The sequence below is a fragment of the Papio anubis genome, chromosome 4 (genome assembly GCF_008728515.1).
Source record: "Papio anubis isolate 15944 chromosome 4, Panubis1.0, whole genome shotgun sequence".
In the NCBI taxonomy this organism is placed as follows: Eukaryota; Metazoa; Chordata; class Mammalia; order Primates; family Cercopithecidae; genus Papio; species Papio anubis.
In genome coordinates, this window is record NC_044979.1 from 146121850 (window position 1) to 146136515 (window position 14666).

Below are 14666 nucleotides of genomic sequence, written 5' to 3' on the forward strand. Positions count from 1 at the left end.
AAGCCGAGGCCTTCGTGTTTCGGCCTGGAAGCTGTGCTTCTTTGCTAAGTGCTCTGTGCTGAGTGGACAGACATAACCGGGAAGGAGTCTCGGATAAAAAGCCAGTTGAGTGATTTATATCTATTTATTTGACTTCAGAACTCTCAGGTGGCTGAGCAGAATAAGCAAACAGGTGGCTTGCATGTCATGTGGGAGGACAGGTGGGGTGAAGATGAACTGTGCATAGGGAAAGATATCTGAAAAGAAGCTGTGGTGGGGTTTATTCTCCCCCTTGCCTTGCCCAAGTGATTTTAACCACGATCAAGAGTGCAGGGCTGCGGGGTAGATACTTGCTAATAAGCGGGTGAGAGGAGAGAGGGGCCGAGGGCTGGAATGAGGTTCCCTGTTCCCTTCTCTGATGAAACAGTGAAGGCAGCAGAGGAGTGGGGTTGGCACCCCAAGGACTGGTTCACATGAGGATTTCCAAGGAAACCTCCAGCATCATCGCCTTCTGCCCCCAGGTCCTGCCTGTCAGCTGCCAGCAACCCCTGTGTCTGCCTGGAGAGCCCTGGGTCTGGGAGGCAGGGGAGGGAGGCACAGAGCTCTTGGCACCGTCTGCCTGCAGGTCCAAGTATTACACAAGGGCCTGCGAGCTGAGTTTTGACTGCAGGGACATCCCAGGGCTCAGGGAAGCTCCGGCACAGCAAAGCCTGGAGCCCGAGGCTCTAGATGCCTGTGCTAAGCCAATAATGCCACGACGATGCTTGGTTCACACCACAGGCACCAGCCACGCAGCTCAGAGCCACCATGAGAGGCGAGCACCGGAAATTGCATCATACGTGTAGACAACACACTTTTCTGAGGAGAAAGTCCAAGCTTTCTCTGATTCCCAAAGGGTCCTGCAGTCCCAAAAAGATGAAGAACCATTGCTCTGGGATTTGGCAAATAAGAGCAAATGTTTTTTGAGCTCCTGCTCTGTGCCAAGCACCTTGTAAATGTTATTTTACTTATCCCCAAACTCTTCTCCATGTTACACAGGAGAAAACTGAGGCTCAGAAAGGTTAAGTGACTTGACCAAGGTCACACAGCTGGTAAGCTGGAACTTCACCCAGGTCTGGTGATTGGCAACTGTAAGCTCGGGGCTGGATTTTCCAATTCTGATGTGCTATTTGGGATTCTGGGGCCTTTGGTCGTGTGTCCCCTCTGCTCTTCTAGGGACCAAGGAAGTGGTTGGCGTTCCAGGCAGTGGCTGACTGGGGGTTGGGTGACCTAATGACCACACTGAGAGGATGTAAATTTCCTCTCTTGTTTGTGGTTTTTTGTCTGGTTGGGTTTTTTGGTTTTGTTTTTGGTTTTGGGTTTTTTTGTTTTTTTTTTTTTTTTGAGACAGAGTCTCACTCTCACCCAGACTGTAGCACAGTGGCATGATCTCAGTTCACTGCAAACTCCACCTCCCAGGTTCAAATGATTCTCGTGCCTCAGCCTCCTGAGTAGCTGGGACTACAGGTGCGCACCACCACCATGCCCGGCTAAGTTTTGTATTTTTAGTAGAGACGGGGTTTTACCATGTTAGCCAGGCTGGTATCGAACTCCTGACCTCAGTCAATCCACCTGTCTCGGCCTCCCAAAGTGCTGTGATCACTTGAGGTCAGGAGTTCCAGACCAGCCTGGGCAATGTAGTGAGACCTCATCTCTACAAAGCATGTTTAAAAATTAGCTGAGCGTGGTGATGCTTGCCTGTAGTCCCAGCTATAGTGCTGGGATTACAGGATTTCCTCTCTTGGAAGAGGCAGTCTGCTCACCGTCTGGTAGTGCCAGCCCAGCTGGTCCTGGGCTTCTATGTAACCAGGTCACAATTCTGAGAAATGCTGGTTTACTCACCCAACCCAGGAAGGGGGCTGTTTTGGGGAAGGGGTGAATGCAGGAGTGAGACGTCTTTGAGCCCTGGCATCTTGCCACCATGCTGTTCTCAAAAGCCATCACAGACTGGGTGTGGGGGCTCACACCTGTAATCCCAGCAATTTGGAAGGCCAAGGTAGGCAGATCTCTTAAGCTAGCACCCAGGCTGGAGTGCAGTGGTATGAACATGGCCCACTACAGCCTCGACCTTCTGGGCTCAATCCTCCAGCCTCATCCTCCCTAGTAGCTGGGACTAGAGGCCTGCATCACCACGCTCAGCTAATTTTTAAACGTTCTTTGTAGAGACGAGGTCTCACTACCTTGCTCAGGCTGGCCTGGAACTCCTGACCTCAAGACATCATCCCACCTCGGACTCCCAAAGCACTGGGATTCCAGGAGCGAGCCACCGCGTAGCCTCTCGCATTCCTTTTGACAACCATGTGGCACTCTGCGGGGCTGGCCTGTCCTTCCGTCACCAGTCCTTGCCGGTAGACAGCTGGTCATTTCCAGGGAATCACCATTGAGCATCATTTTGCACAGTTCTTCTCTGCAGGATAAAATCCCCCAAGAGGGGCCATGTACAGGTTTCCTTGGAAGGAGCCTCACGGCCCTCCCCAGAGGGCGCATGCACACAGACGGGGCTTTGTGATGCCCACAGCAGGCTGGCGACCCTGGCCTGGGACGTTTCCATTTTGGCCTGTCCAACCATAGGGGCAGGGGTCAGTGTGGATGGTGGACTCACCTATCTCAGTTACACCCTAAGCTCTGGGAACCCCAGGGCCACTGTTCTTTACTGCAGAGCAAGGGGTATGGTTTGTAAACTGTAGTGGTTCTTCCCCAGGAGAGTCTGGGGAGACGCTGGGTGCTGGGACCCCACCTCCTCTACGAGATACAGACAGATCCCTGTCCCCCATCCTGTGGGGGCACTAATCCAGTCCACACAGGCCTAAAACCCACTCGCCTTCTTACCCCCAAACCTGCCCCTCTCCTCCCCAGCCCACCCCTAACTTAGTCACTCAGCCAGAAACCTGGGTAACACGGGCATTCTCTCTCTGCCCTCTCCTCTCCTCTCTGTACGTACAGGCAGCTGTCCACACGCATTCACAGCAGCACTGTTCACACCAGCCAAAAGGTGGAAGCCAGCCAAGTGTCCATCCAGTGGCGAATGGATACGCAAAATATAGTCCATCCGTACAATGGAATATTGCTCAGCCATGAAAAGGAACGAGGCTAGGCATGGTGGCTCATGCCTGTAAGCCGAATACTTTGGGAAGCTGAGATGGGAGATGGCTTGAGCCCAGGCATTCGAGACCAGCCTGGGTAACATAACAAGACCCCATCTCCACTAAAAATAAAAAACAGGCCAGGCATGGTGGCTCATGCGTATAATCCCAGCACTTTGGGAGGCTGAGGCAGGCAGACCGCCCGAGGTCAGGAGTTTGAGACCAACCTGACCAATATGGTGAAACCCTGTCTCCACTAAAAATACAAAAATTAGCTGGGTGGGATGGCGTGTGTCTGTAATCCTAGCTACTCAGGAGGCTGAAGGAGGAGAATGGCTTGAACCTGGGAAGCGGAGGTTGCAGTGAGCCGAGATTGCACCACTGCACTCCAGCCTGGGTGATAGAACAAGACTCTGTCTCAAAAATAAATAAATAAAAATAAAAATAAAAAAGATCTAACTGGGTTTGGGGGTGCACACCTATAGTTCCAGCTACCTGAGAGGCTGAGGCAGGAGGATCGCTTGAGCCCAGGAGCTCGAGGCTGCAGTGAGCTTTAACTGTGTCACTGCACTCCAGCCTGGGCATCCAAGTGAGACCCTGTCTCAAAAAACAAAAAAGGAATGAAATGCTGATATGCATGGCAACCTAGATGAACCTTGAAAACACTATGCTCAGTGAAACAAGCCAGCCACTAAAAGACAAATATTGTAGGATTCCATTTATATGAAATGTCCAGAATAGGCAAATCCCTAGAGGCAAAAAAAAAAAGATTAGCAGTTACCAGGTGTCAGGGAGAGAGGAATGGGGAGTGACTGCTTAATAAGTGCAGGGTTTCTTTTTAGGGTGATGAAATTGTTTGGAACTAGACAGTGATACTGATTGCATGGCATTGTGAATGTACTGAGTTGCATACTTTAAAATGGTTAAAATGGGGAGGCTTATGTCATATGTACTATTGCACCATTTTTTTAAAAAAAGAAAAAGCATGGGCCTGGCACGGTGGCTCACGCCCATAATCCCAGCACTTTGGGAGGCCGAGGCGGGCAGATCACGAGGTCAGGAGATCAAGACCATCCTGGCTAACACGGTAAAACCCCATCTCTACTAAAAAATACAAAAAATTAGCTGGGTGTGGTGGCAGGCGCCTGTAGTCCCAGCTACTTGGGAGGCTGAGGCAGGAGAATGGGGTGAACCTGAGAGGCAGAGCTTGCAGTGAGCTGAGACTGCGTCACTGCACTCCAGCCTGGGCAACAGAGCAAGACTCTGTCTCAAAAAAAAAGCAAAAGAAAAGATAAAAGCGTGAGCAAGAGCGAATCTTTCCTCTCCCTCTGGTTGCAGGAGGAGAAAGGCCGTCAGGAGGGGCAGCCTGCAGGGCCCCCACCAACTTTCCTTCGCTTGTTCTAACATTCACTCAACAACCAATTTCAGGGGTGGACATGCCCAAGGGGAAGGGGTTCTGGTGAAAGGGTAGGAGAAGAACGATCAATTCTGCCAGGGGCTCCAAGTGGGAGGGTGAGAGGCGAGGCCTGAAGGATGAGTTGGGCCTCGCTGAGTGCGTCCTCATAGACTGTGCATAGAGGAAAAGTGGAAGCTGAGGTACGAAGCCTGGAAAGAGTTGTCAGGGACCAGCCAGGGATTCAGCTGGTCATGCATGGCGTTGGCAGAGCTGATCCATTGGGAAAAATACTGGATTCTTCCTTCCCAGTTGATAAGCAGTTACCATTCCAAGCCCCGCCGTCTGCCTCCCTGGCTCTGTAACCCTAATGGGTTTGTTGCCTGTTGCACATGGCAGGTCAATACACCAAGACATCAGGTTGCAGCAGAGAAAGGGGTTTAATCACAGGGTCGCCAAACCTCAACTCCATCTCCCCAAGGAATTTGGGGTTTGGGTTTTTAAGGGTTTTGGAGGGGCTGAATTGTGGAGATCGCTGATTGGTTGAAGAGTGCGGGGTGAAGTTCTGGGGTGGGGAGGGGAAGAAGCTGTAATATTGCTGATCCCGGCCCTTGTGAGGGTCCTATCTACTAGTTGCTGGAATTCTTATAAACACCTTAGGCCTTTTTTTTTTTTTTTTTTTTTGATGGAGTCTCACTCTGTCACCCAAGCTATAGTGCAGTGGCACCATCTCGGCTCACTGCAACCTCCACCTCCCAGGTTCAAGCACTTCTTCCTGCCTCAGCCTCCTGAGTAGCTGGGATTATAGGCACCTGCCACCACACCTGGCTAATTTGTCTATTTTTAGTAGAGACAGGGTTTCACCATGTTGGCCAGGCTGGTCTCAAACTTCTGACCTCAGGTGATCTGCCACCGGCCTCCCAAAGTACTGGGATTACAGGTGTGAGCCACCGCGCCCGGCCGTCTGAAGCAATTCTTAAACAAAAGCCTTCTGATTCTAATGTCACAGATCCTGCCTATGGGAACAATGGGGGATGCAAGTCAATTCTTAAACAGTCTTTGATCCTGATGTCAGAAACCCCATCTGTAGGATCACTGGAGAGGCAGTTGTCAGCATCTAGTGGCATATGACCTTTAGCAACAAGAAAATGGGCCAGAGTTCAGCCTGACTCTTGCTTACTTATATCTATATTTCTCCCCAGAACCCAGCATGCAATTCTTGTCAACCCTACAGGATTGGTTTCAGCTTTGCACCTCCCACGATCCAGCAACTGAAGGGTGAAACCCTGGGTAAGTGTCCCTTCTGGCCAGTAGAAGCCTGGTAGACACCTGTTGTAAACTTTCTGTACATTGCCCCAGAAACAACCTGATGAATTGCCTGTGAGTGTCTCTGTGGGGTGACCTCCAATTTGACTGTGTCCAGCCGTGAGTCAGGGGCTGCTGAAGCAGAGGGTAAGGGTGGGCATAGGGGGAGGTCCCATATGACTCCTGTCTGGTTATCAGTTCCTGCATGATATGGTGTGACTGTGTCCCCACCCAAATCTCACCTTGAATCATAATAATCTCCATGTGTCAAGGGAGGGTTCAGGTGGAGATAACTGAATCATGGGACAGGTTTCCGCCATACTGTTCTCGTGGTAGTGAATAAGTCTCACAAGATCCGATGGATTTATAAATGGGAGTTCCCCTGCCCACACTCTCTTGCCTGCCACTATATAAGATATGACTTTGCTCCTCATTCGTCTTCTGCCATGATTGTGAGGCCTCCCCAGCCATGTGGAACTGTGAGTCAATTAAGCCTCTTTCCTTTATAAATTACCCAGTTTCAGGTATATCTTTATCAGCAGCATGAGGATGAACTAACACACTGCATAACAAACTACCCCCAAAGCTAGTGGCTTAAAACAGCATCCATTTTATAGAATCTCCCTATTTAGTAACTCAGGTATGCAGGCAGGGCTCAGCTGGTTGACTCTTCTACTTCTTGTGTCTACAGAGGTCCCCGGGTGCTTCTCTATGGTGCTGCCATGGGGATGGCTGAGAGGCTGAGCTCAGTGGGGGCTGTGGATAGGGGTACCCATAAATGGTCCCTCCAGCATGGTGGTTTCAGGGTATTAGATTTCTTACATGGCAGCTCAGGCTTCCAAAAACAGCATCCCAATAAGCTACCTATGACCTAGCTTTGGGAGTCCCAGAACCAGTGAATCATGAGGGCCAGCCCAGATTCAAGAAAAAGGGAAATAAATTCTGCCTCCAGTGGAGGAGTCCCAAAGAATTTGCAGCCTCATCCCCAAACCCCATACTCTGGGAACTCACGGGCTAAAACAACAGAAAATGTCCTCAGCCAGTTACAGAGCCAAGAGAATGTCCTCCACAAACCTCTCTCCCTGGCCCCTGCTGTAGTTGCTCAGGGTAAAATTTTACCTGGATGACAAGAAGTCTCCTTTTGCTCAAACAGTAAGGACCAGCGGAGGTGGGAAGAGAAAATGCCCAGGGTGTCCAGGAGCACTTCTATCTACCACCTCACCAACCAAACAGCTCGGAAAACAGAGGAGCAGAAAACAGCTCTGGAAGCTACAGAGAGATGGGCTTAATTCTCTACTACACTAATGGTAGCCATTAGTCACAATGGCATTTAAATTTAAATCAATTAAAAGTCAATAAAAATCCAGTTCCTCAGTCACATAAGCCACATCTCAAAGGTTGAAGAGCCTCATGGGGCTAGTGGCTACTGTATGGGGCAGAGCAGATTATAGAACATTTCCATCTTTGCACATAATTCTATGGGCCTGCCCTGCCTTGGACAGTTGCTGAGTTCCTACCATGTCCCTGGAACCACAGGGGTGGGTCGAAAAGTCCAGAGATTTATCAGCCTCAGTCCCTATTCTCAAGGGGCTTGCAGCTTGTTGGGATAGGCACACAATTAAACAAGTTATTACGTTGCCACTGGAGGCTGCAGGTGCCAGCAAGGATGAAAATGAGTGAAGTGGACCAGAGTAATGCAATAGGGACGGGTGGGGACCATGGTAAATTAGAGAGCACATAATCCAGCTAAAAGGGGCAGCTGGTACTCAGCCTCAATTGCTTGGTGTCATGCAGGAAGCACAACACACCTTCTGGCCAGAACTGATTATTCAAGAAAACTATTGGTTTTCTTTGTCAGGTAGGTTGCCTCATTATCCCAAAATAGCTGCCACCAATCCAGCTATCACATCCTCACATGCTGGTGCCCAAAGCAAAAATGGAGGGCCTCCTCCTCGGGTGGGGTTTCTCCTTTTTTTTTTTTTTTTTTTCAGAGACAGGATCTTACTCTGTCACCCAGGCTGGAGTGCAGTGGACACAATCACAGCTCACTGCAGCCTCCAACTCCTGGGCTCAAGCAATCCTCCCACCTCAGTCTCCAGAGTAGCTGGGACTACAGGCACATGCCACCACATCTGGCTAATTCTTAAAAAATATTTTATACAGACAGATTCTCACTATGCTGCCCAGGCTGGTCTCAAACTCCTGGCCTCAAATGATCCTCCTGCCTCGGCCTCCCAAAGTGCTGGGATTACCGGTATGAGCCACCATGCCTGGCCAAGAAGCAAAAGTCTTCAGTTCCTTTACTTGGTTGCTGGGCTGTGTTTCTTGGCTTCAGACACTTCTGAGAGACTGCCTTTGGGTCACACCTTTGGAGGGGCAAAGAATATTCATGGCCAAAAATAGACAGCCGCCAGGCCCCATGAGGATGGTGAAACCATCAGAAACCGAGGCCACACCCAGCCCAGACCAGCAAGAGCCAACTATGGATACCTCTTCCCAAGTCCCTATTCAGTGACTTTACAGGGGCAGCTTAATATTGGCACGATATGGGTGTTTACAGCAGGGAGTTGGCAAGAGCCACGAGCCATGAGGATTTTTCCCCAAAGAGCAGGGAACCTTTTTTTTTTTTTTCCTATGAAAATGGAGTCTCATTCTGTTACCCAGGCTGGAGTGCAATGGTGTGATCTCGGCTCACTGCAGCCTCTGCCTCCTAGATTCGAACAATTCTCCTACCTCAGCCTCCTGAGTAGCTGAGACTACAGGTGCATGCTGCCACGCCCGGCTAATTTTTTGTATTTTAGTAGAGATGGGGTTTCACCATGTTGCCCACGCTGGCCTTGAACTCCTGAGCTCAGGCAATCTGCCTGCCTCGGCTTCCCAAAGTGCTAGGGTTACAGGCATGAACCACCGCACCAGGCCAGCAGGGAACCTTTCCTAGCACATCTGTCTACACCTGTCTCCCAGACAGGGGACACCTGGTTCTTCTCATCTCTGCCTTTCGCACAATGGGATCCTCTCTCTCCTTCTCTCTCAGTCTGCTTCAAATGACCATTTTTTATATTCAGCCCCATATCCATATGGCTTCCAGCCCAGTACTGCAGGAGGAATCTGACTGGACCAGCCAGCTTCTGGTTCGACTCACTGCGGGACCGGGCAGGGTCACATGGCGGGAAGGTGGCTGCCCAGGCCTGTGCGTTCAGCGGGGTTGTGGGGACTGGCCATCCTCAGGGAAGAGGTCATCAGTGGACAGCACAGCAGGGACATCCACTCCCGAGAGCCCACGAGGCCCACCCTAATCTGTGACCCAGGCTTCTCTCAAGGCCCCTTTCGTTCCCCCAGGCCTTCACCAACCAGTACGCTGAGGAGGAAAATAAAATAAAATTTCAGAAAAACACCAGAGGGATTAGAGGGACCTTTTGGCAGGTTGGAGACACAATTCAGAGAGAGAGGAGGGGCCGAGAGGGCATGTGGACGGCTCCCTGGGCAGCCGTTCCTCGGGTCATGCCTAACTTTTCTCTCGATCCACATATTTCATTGAATTTTTATGTGTTAAAAATAATTGGCAGGGTGCGGTGGCTCACGCCTGTAATTCCAGCACTTTGGGAGACCGAGGCAGGTTTTTGACCTGAGGTCAGGAGTTTGAGACCAGGCCTGGCCAACATGGTGAAACCCCGTCTCTACTAAAAATGCAAACATTATCCGGGCGTGGTGGCGAGCTCCTATCATCCCAGCTACTAGGGAGACTGAGGCAGGAGAATCACTTGAACCCGGGAGGCGGAGGTTGCAGCGAGCTGAGATCGCACCATTGCACTCCAGCCTGGGTAACAAGAGCCAAACTCTGTCTCAAAAAAATAATAATAATAATCAGAAACTGAAAGCAGAGGTCTCTTTTGCCCATGGCCAGCTCATGGCGGAGCTCTGGGGAGCTGGGTCTGGCGGTGCTTCACCTAAGAGGTCAAAGGGCTTCCCGTTCCCACGGGCCTGGGTCCCTTTGCCGTCGGCAGCTCCCCTCCTGCCCCAGCACCTGGCCTGGCCTCTTGTTATCAGATCTCTGTTTATGAACTGGAGCAGTAACCCCAGGGCTGGGGCAGCCACAGCCCTGGCTCAGGCAGCTGCCCGTGTTCCCATTGATCTCCCATCACATTCCATTACTGTCACTACCACACACATGCCTCTAAGCTCCCGCTTCGGGGGAGCAGATTGGGGATTGCAGCTCCTTTTACTTGAGGCCTTTGGGTCTTCTAACCTTGAAGGTGACCTCCAAACTAGGCGAAGAGAACAGTCTCCTCCAGCAGACAAGGGTACCTACCATGCACCTGCCCATTTACGCCTGGTGTTTACAAAGCCGGCACAGACCTGCTCCCCTGGCGATCACTACTCCCACTTTACAGATGGGGAAACTGAGGCTCAGAGGGGTCTCACATTTAGGAACAGAGTTGAGATTTAAAGACAGAAACCTCCAGCTGGGCACGGTGGCTCATACCTGTCATCCCACAGATGGGGAAACTGAAGCTCAGAGGGATCTCACATCTGGGAACAGCTGAGATTTGAAGACAGAAACCTCCAGCTGGGCACGGTGGCTCACACCTGTCATCCCAGCACTTTGGGAGGCCGAAGTGGAAGGATCACTTGAAGCCAGGCATTCAAGATCAGCCTGGGCAACATAGTGAGACCTTGTCTTTGCAAAAAAAAAAAAAAAGTTTAATTGGCCAGCATGGTGACGCACACCTGTAGTCCTTGCTACTCAGGAGGCTGAGGTGGGAGGATCACTTGAGCCCGGGAGTTCAAGGCTGCAGTAAGGCCATGATGATACAATCCAGCCTGAGAGACAGAGTGAGACCCTGTCTCTAAAAGTAATTATAATAATGAACAGGGGAACTTTCGAGGGCTTCTCACGGCCGCCTCCAGGCTTACTTGGAACAGGTTTCACTGAGGTATGCATCAGGTCCAAGGACAGAGGTCAAGGTCAGACAAAATTCAGGAAGACTGGAGTGCCCAGGTGCTCAGGAGGCAGTGCTGAAAAATGAGAGGGGTGGGGGCTGGATGCGGTGGCTCACACCTGTAATCCCAGCACTCTGGGAAGTAGAGGCGGGAAGATACCTGAGGTTGGGAGTTTGAGACCAGCCTGGCCAACGTAGTGAAACCCCATCTCTACTAAAACTACAAAAAATTAGCCGGGCTTGGTGGTGTGTGCCTATAGTCCCAGCTACTCAGGAGGCTGAGGCAGGAGAATTGCTTGAACCCAGGAGGCAGAGGTTGCAGTGAGCTGACATCTCACCACTGTACTCCAGCCTGGGTGACAAAGTGAGATTGTCTCAAAAAAAAAAAAAGAATGAGAAGGGTGGGCCACCAATACTGGTACATATGTGGGGGTTTGGCTCGGAGCCCCAGCCCCTCCTCCCTGCAGACCCAGGTATGGAGAGGTTGGTCCTGACTGAGGGTCCCCAGCAGGGCCCACTTCCTGCATTGTCCATGGGGTCAACAAGGCCCCTGGTGCCAAGACGGTCCTGTGCCCACAGGAGCACCCCAGCCTGGGTCCCTGAACTCCCCGGCATCGTCTTTCCCTGGCAGCCCCAAGGCAAGACAGTCGGGTAAGACAGCCGGGGCCCTTAGCAGGAAGCTGGGGTTCACGGTGTGGGCAGGAGCTGCAGCTGTACCGGGAAGCAGGTGGGTGAGGAGGGGGCGTGGAAGAGAAAGAGGAGAAAGGATTGGGGGCTTTCTGGCTTGTTTGGCTACTAAAATTAGCTGTTTGTGAACAGGAGGCCAAAGGCTCGCACCCTCTCCCCTCAGCACGGTCTGCTTTGAAACCCCAGGTGCTTGGCTAAAAATTGTATTGAAAGTTTCCACACGGCTTGGGGTGACTGGAAATGAGTCTCTGATACAGGATTGTCTTTCTTTCTTATCACATGTCACATTCGGTTCTGATCTTGTTTTGACCGACGCCATGTGCCTCCCCTAGCTTGTATGATGGGTGGGATGTGAACGCAGGTATGAGGCTGTGAAATTGCATTTGCTTCTGTGTGCGCGAGACAGGGAGACAGAGAGAAAGAGGAGGAAGAGGAGGAGGGAGGGAGGAATGGATGAAGAAGGAGACACAGAGAGGAAGGCGAAGGAAGGGAGAGAGAAGGAGAAAGAGGCAGGGAAAGAGGGAGGGAGAGAGACACACAAACAGGAAGAGAGGAGAGAGGAAAGAAAACAGAGAGAAAAAGAGAAACAGAAAGAAATACACACACACAGCCTTTGAGACCACTAGCTGTTTGGCTGTTGCCAGCCAAAGCCCAGCTCAGGGTGAACATTAGGTGTCTTGTTGTTGGTTTTTTTGTTTTTTTTTTTTTTTTTTTTTGAGACAAGGTCTTGCTCTGTTATCCAGGCTGGAAGGCAGTGGTATGATCATAGTTCACTGCAGCCTCGACCTCCCGAGCTCAATCTCCTGCCTCGGCCTCCTGAGTAGCTAGGACTACACACATCACACACGTGCACCACCATACCCGGCTAATATTTTTTTTTTTTTGTAAGAAATAGGGTCTCATTATGTTGCCCAAGCTGGTCTCAAACTCCTGGGCTAAAGCGATCCTCCACCTCAGTGCTGAGATGACAGGCATGAGCCACCACACCTGGCCTGGGGTCTTGGTGACGGAGTAGCCGGGCCCCCAGCTGTGCCATCCCGTGTGATTTCACAGTGAGGAGTCCTAGGGTGTCTGTTGGCTGGGAGATGCCCGTAATGTGGGATGATGTGGAGCCCCAGGGATGGAAATGGCCACACCTGGGCTCTCAGACAGCTTTCTGTAACCCCAGGGACGTAATGTGACACTAGAAAGCCTGGGTGATGAACCGTACGAAGTGGCTGTGAGGGCCCAGTAAGCCCATGCAAGAGGACCTCCCACATGCCAGGGGACCCCCACATAGGCACCTCCAGCCCAGCCGTTAAGTGGCCAGCCTAGTAGAACCAGATCCCCTTGGTTTCTCTGCTTGAATTTCCCTAAATTCAGTGTACAAATCCAAACAAATCTCTGGGCACGGTGACTCACGCCTGTAATCCCAGCACTTTGGGATGCCAAGGCGGGCAGATCACCTGAGGTTGGGAGTTTGAGACCAGCTTGGCCAACATGGTGAAACCCTATCTCTACTAAAAATACAAAAAAAAAAAAAATCAGCTGGGTGTGGTGGCGGGCACCTATAATCCCAGCTACTCTGGGAGGGTGAGGCAGGAGAATCACTTGAACCCAGAAGGCAGAGCTTGCAGTGAGCCGAGATCGTGCCACTGCACTCCAGCCTGGGCTACAGAGGGAGGCTCCCTCTCAAAAAAATAAAAACTAAATAAAAAATTTTAAAAAACAAACCAAACATTTTCTCCCTGGACAGAGGAAACCTGTTCCTCTTCCCCCTCCGCCAATGACATCCCCACCTGCCAGTCACTCAAGCTTAAAGCCCAAGCCTCAGCCCCGGTTCCCAGCTGAACCCCAACAGACACCTCAAATCCCCTACTTCTCTCCAGCCCCACCCTCTGCCCCATCTGAACCACGAACTCCCCTGAGCCTCTGAAAGCCCAGAGACCCCCCCTTCTCAAAATAACATTTTCAAATGCGTGAAATAAAACACACAGGATTGCAAAGGAAGCCAACTTTCTTATCAAAATATTTAAAGAGCAAATGGGTAATCCGGTAATTTGCATGCTTTTTTGTGTGTGTGAATGCGTTAAATCACAGGATTGAATAACAAGCTCTGGCGGCGGGGCCAACAGCTGTCGTTATTCTGGAGTTGTGACAAGCACACTTGGTGTTTCACGCTACCTGCGGCAGCTGCAGCCGGATGGGAAGACACCCGTGTTTCTACTGGTGAACGCGTCCCAGGCGCTGTGCCACGCCTCTGCAATTTTTTTTATTTTTTTTATTTTGTATTTATTTATTTATTTTTATTTTTATTTTTTATTTTTTATTTTCTTGCTTCCATTCATTCATAATGCAAGGAAATGCTCACTTTCTATTAGGGGGTAGGGAAAATAATGATGTCATTTTTTTTTTCCATTCAACATTCAGACTCCCTGAATTCTCTATCCATGGATTCGAATGAAGATCCATCCCTGATGGAGGGATCTTTCTGGAACACAAATTGGAATGTCACTCTGATGATTGAGACCTTCCCATTGGAAGCTACTGGAATTACTAATTTTTTTTCTTTCTTTTTTTTTTTTTTTTTTTTGAGATGGAGTCTTGCTCTGTTACCCAGGTTGGAGCGCACTGGTGCCATCTCGGCTCACTGCAACCTCCACTTCCCGGGTTCAAGCGATTCCCGTGCCTCAGCCTCCCAAGTAGCTGGGATTACAGGCTTGCACCACCACACCCGGCTAATGTTTGTATATTTTTTTTAATAGAGATGGGGTTTCACCATGTTGGCCAGGTGGGTTTCGAACTCCTGACCTCAAGTGATCTACCCACCTCGGCCTCCCAAAATGCTGGAATTACAGGCGTGAGCCACCATGCCCAGCCTGAAATTACTATTATTTATGGATTTTTTAGAGAGAGGAGGTCTCGCTATGTTGCCCAGGCTGGTCTTGAACTCCTAAGCCAGGGCAACCCTCCGGAACACCTGGGCCTCCCAAAGTGCTGGGATAACAGGTGACAGCCATAGCACCTGATCCCCTGCTGCTGGAATTAAATGAGAACAATCTGCCCTGCTTACATGACCTGGCCCCTTCCAGAACCTTCTTCCTCCTACTGGCTACATTCAACCACACTGGCCCCCCGTTCGTCCCCAAAACTTTTTCTGTGCAAGGCCTTTGTGGCGGTGTTCCCTCTGCTGCCCCTTCCCCTGCCCACCCGCTCCTAAGCCCCTCTCCCGCTTCTGCTCCCTCCTCCCCTGGTGTGGGG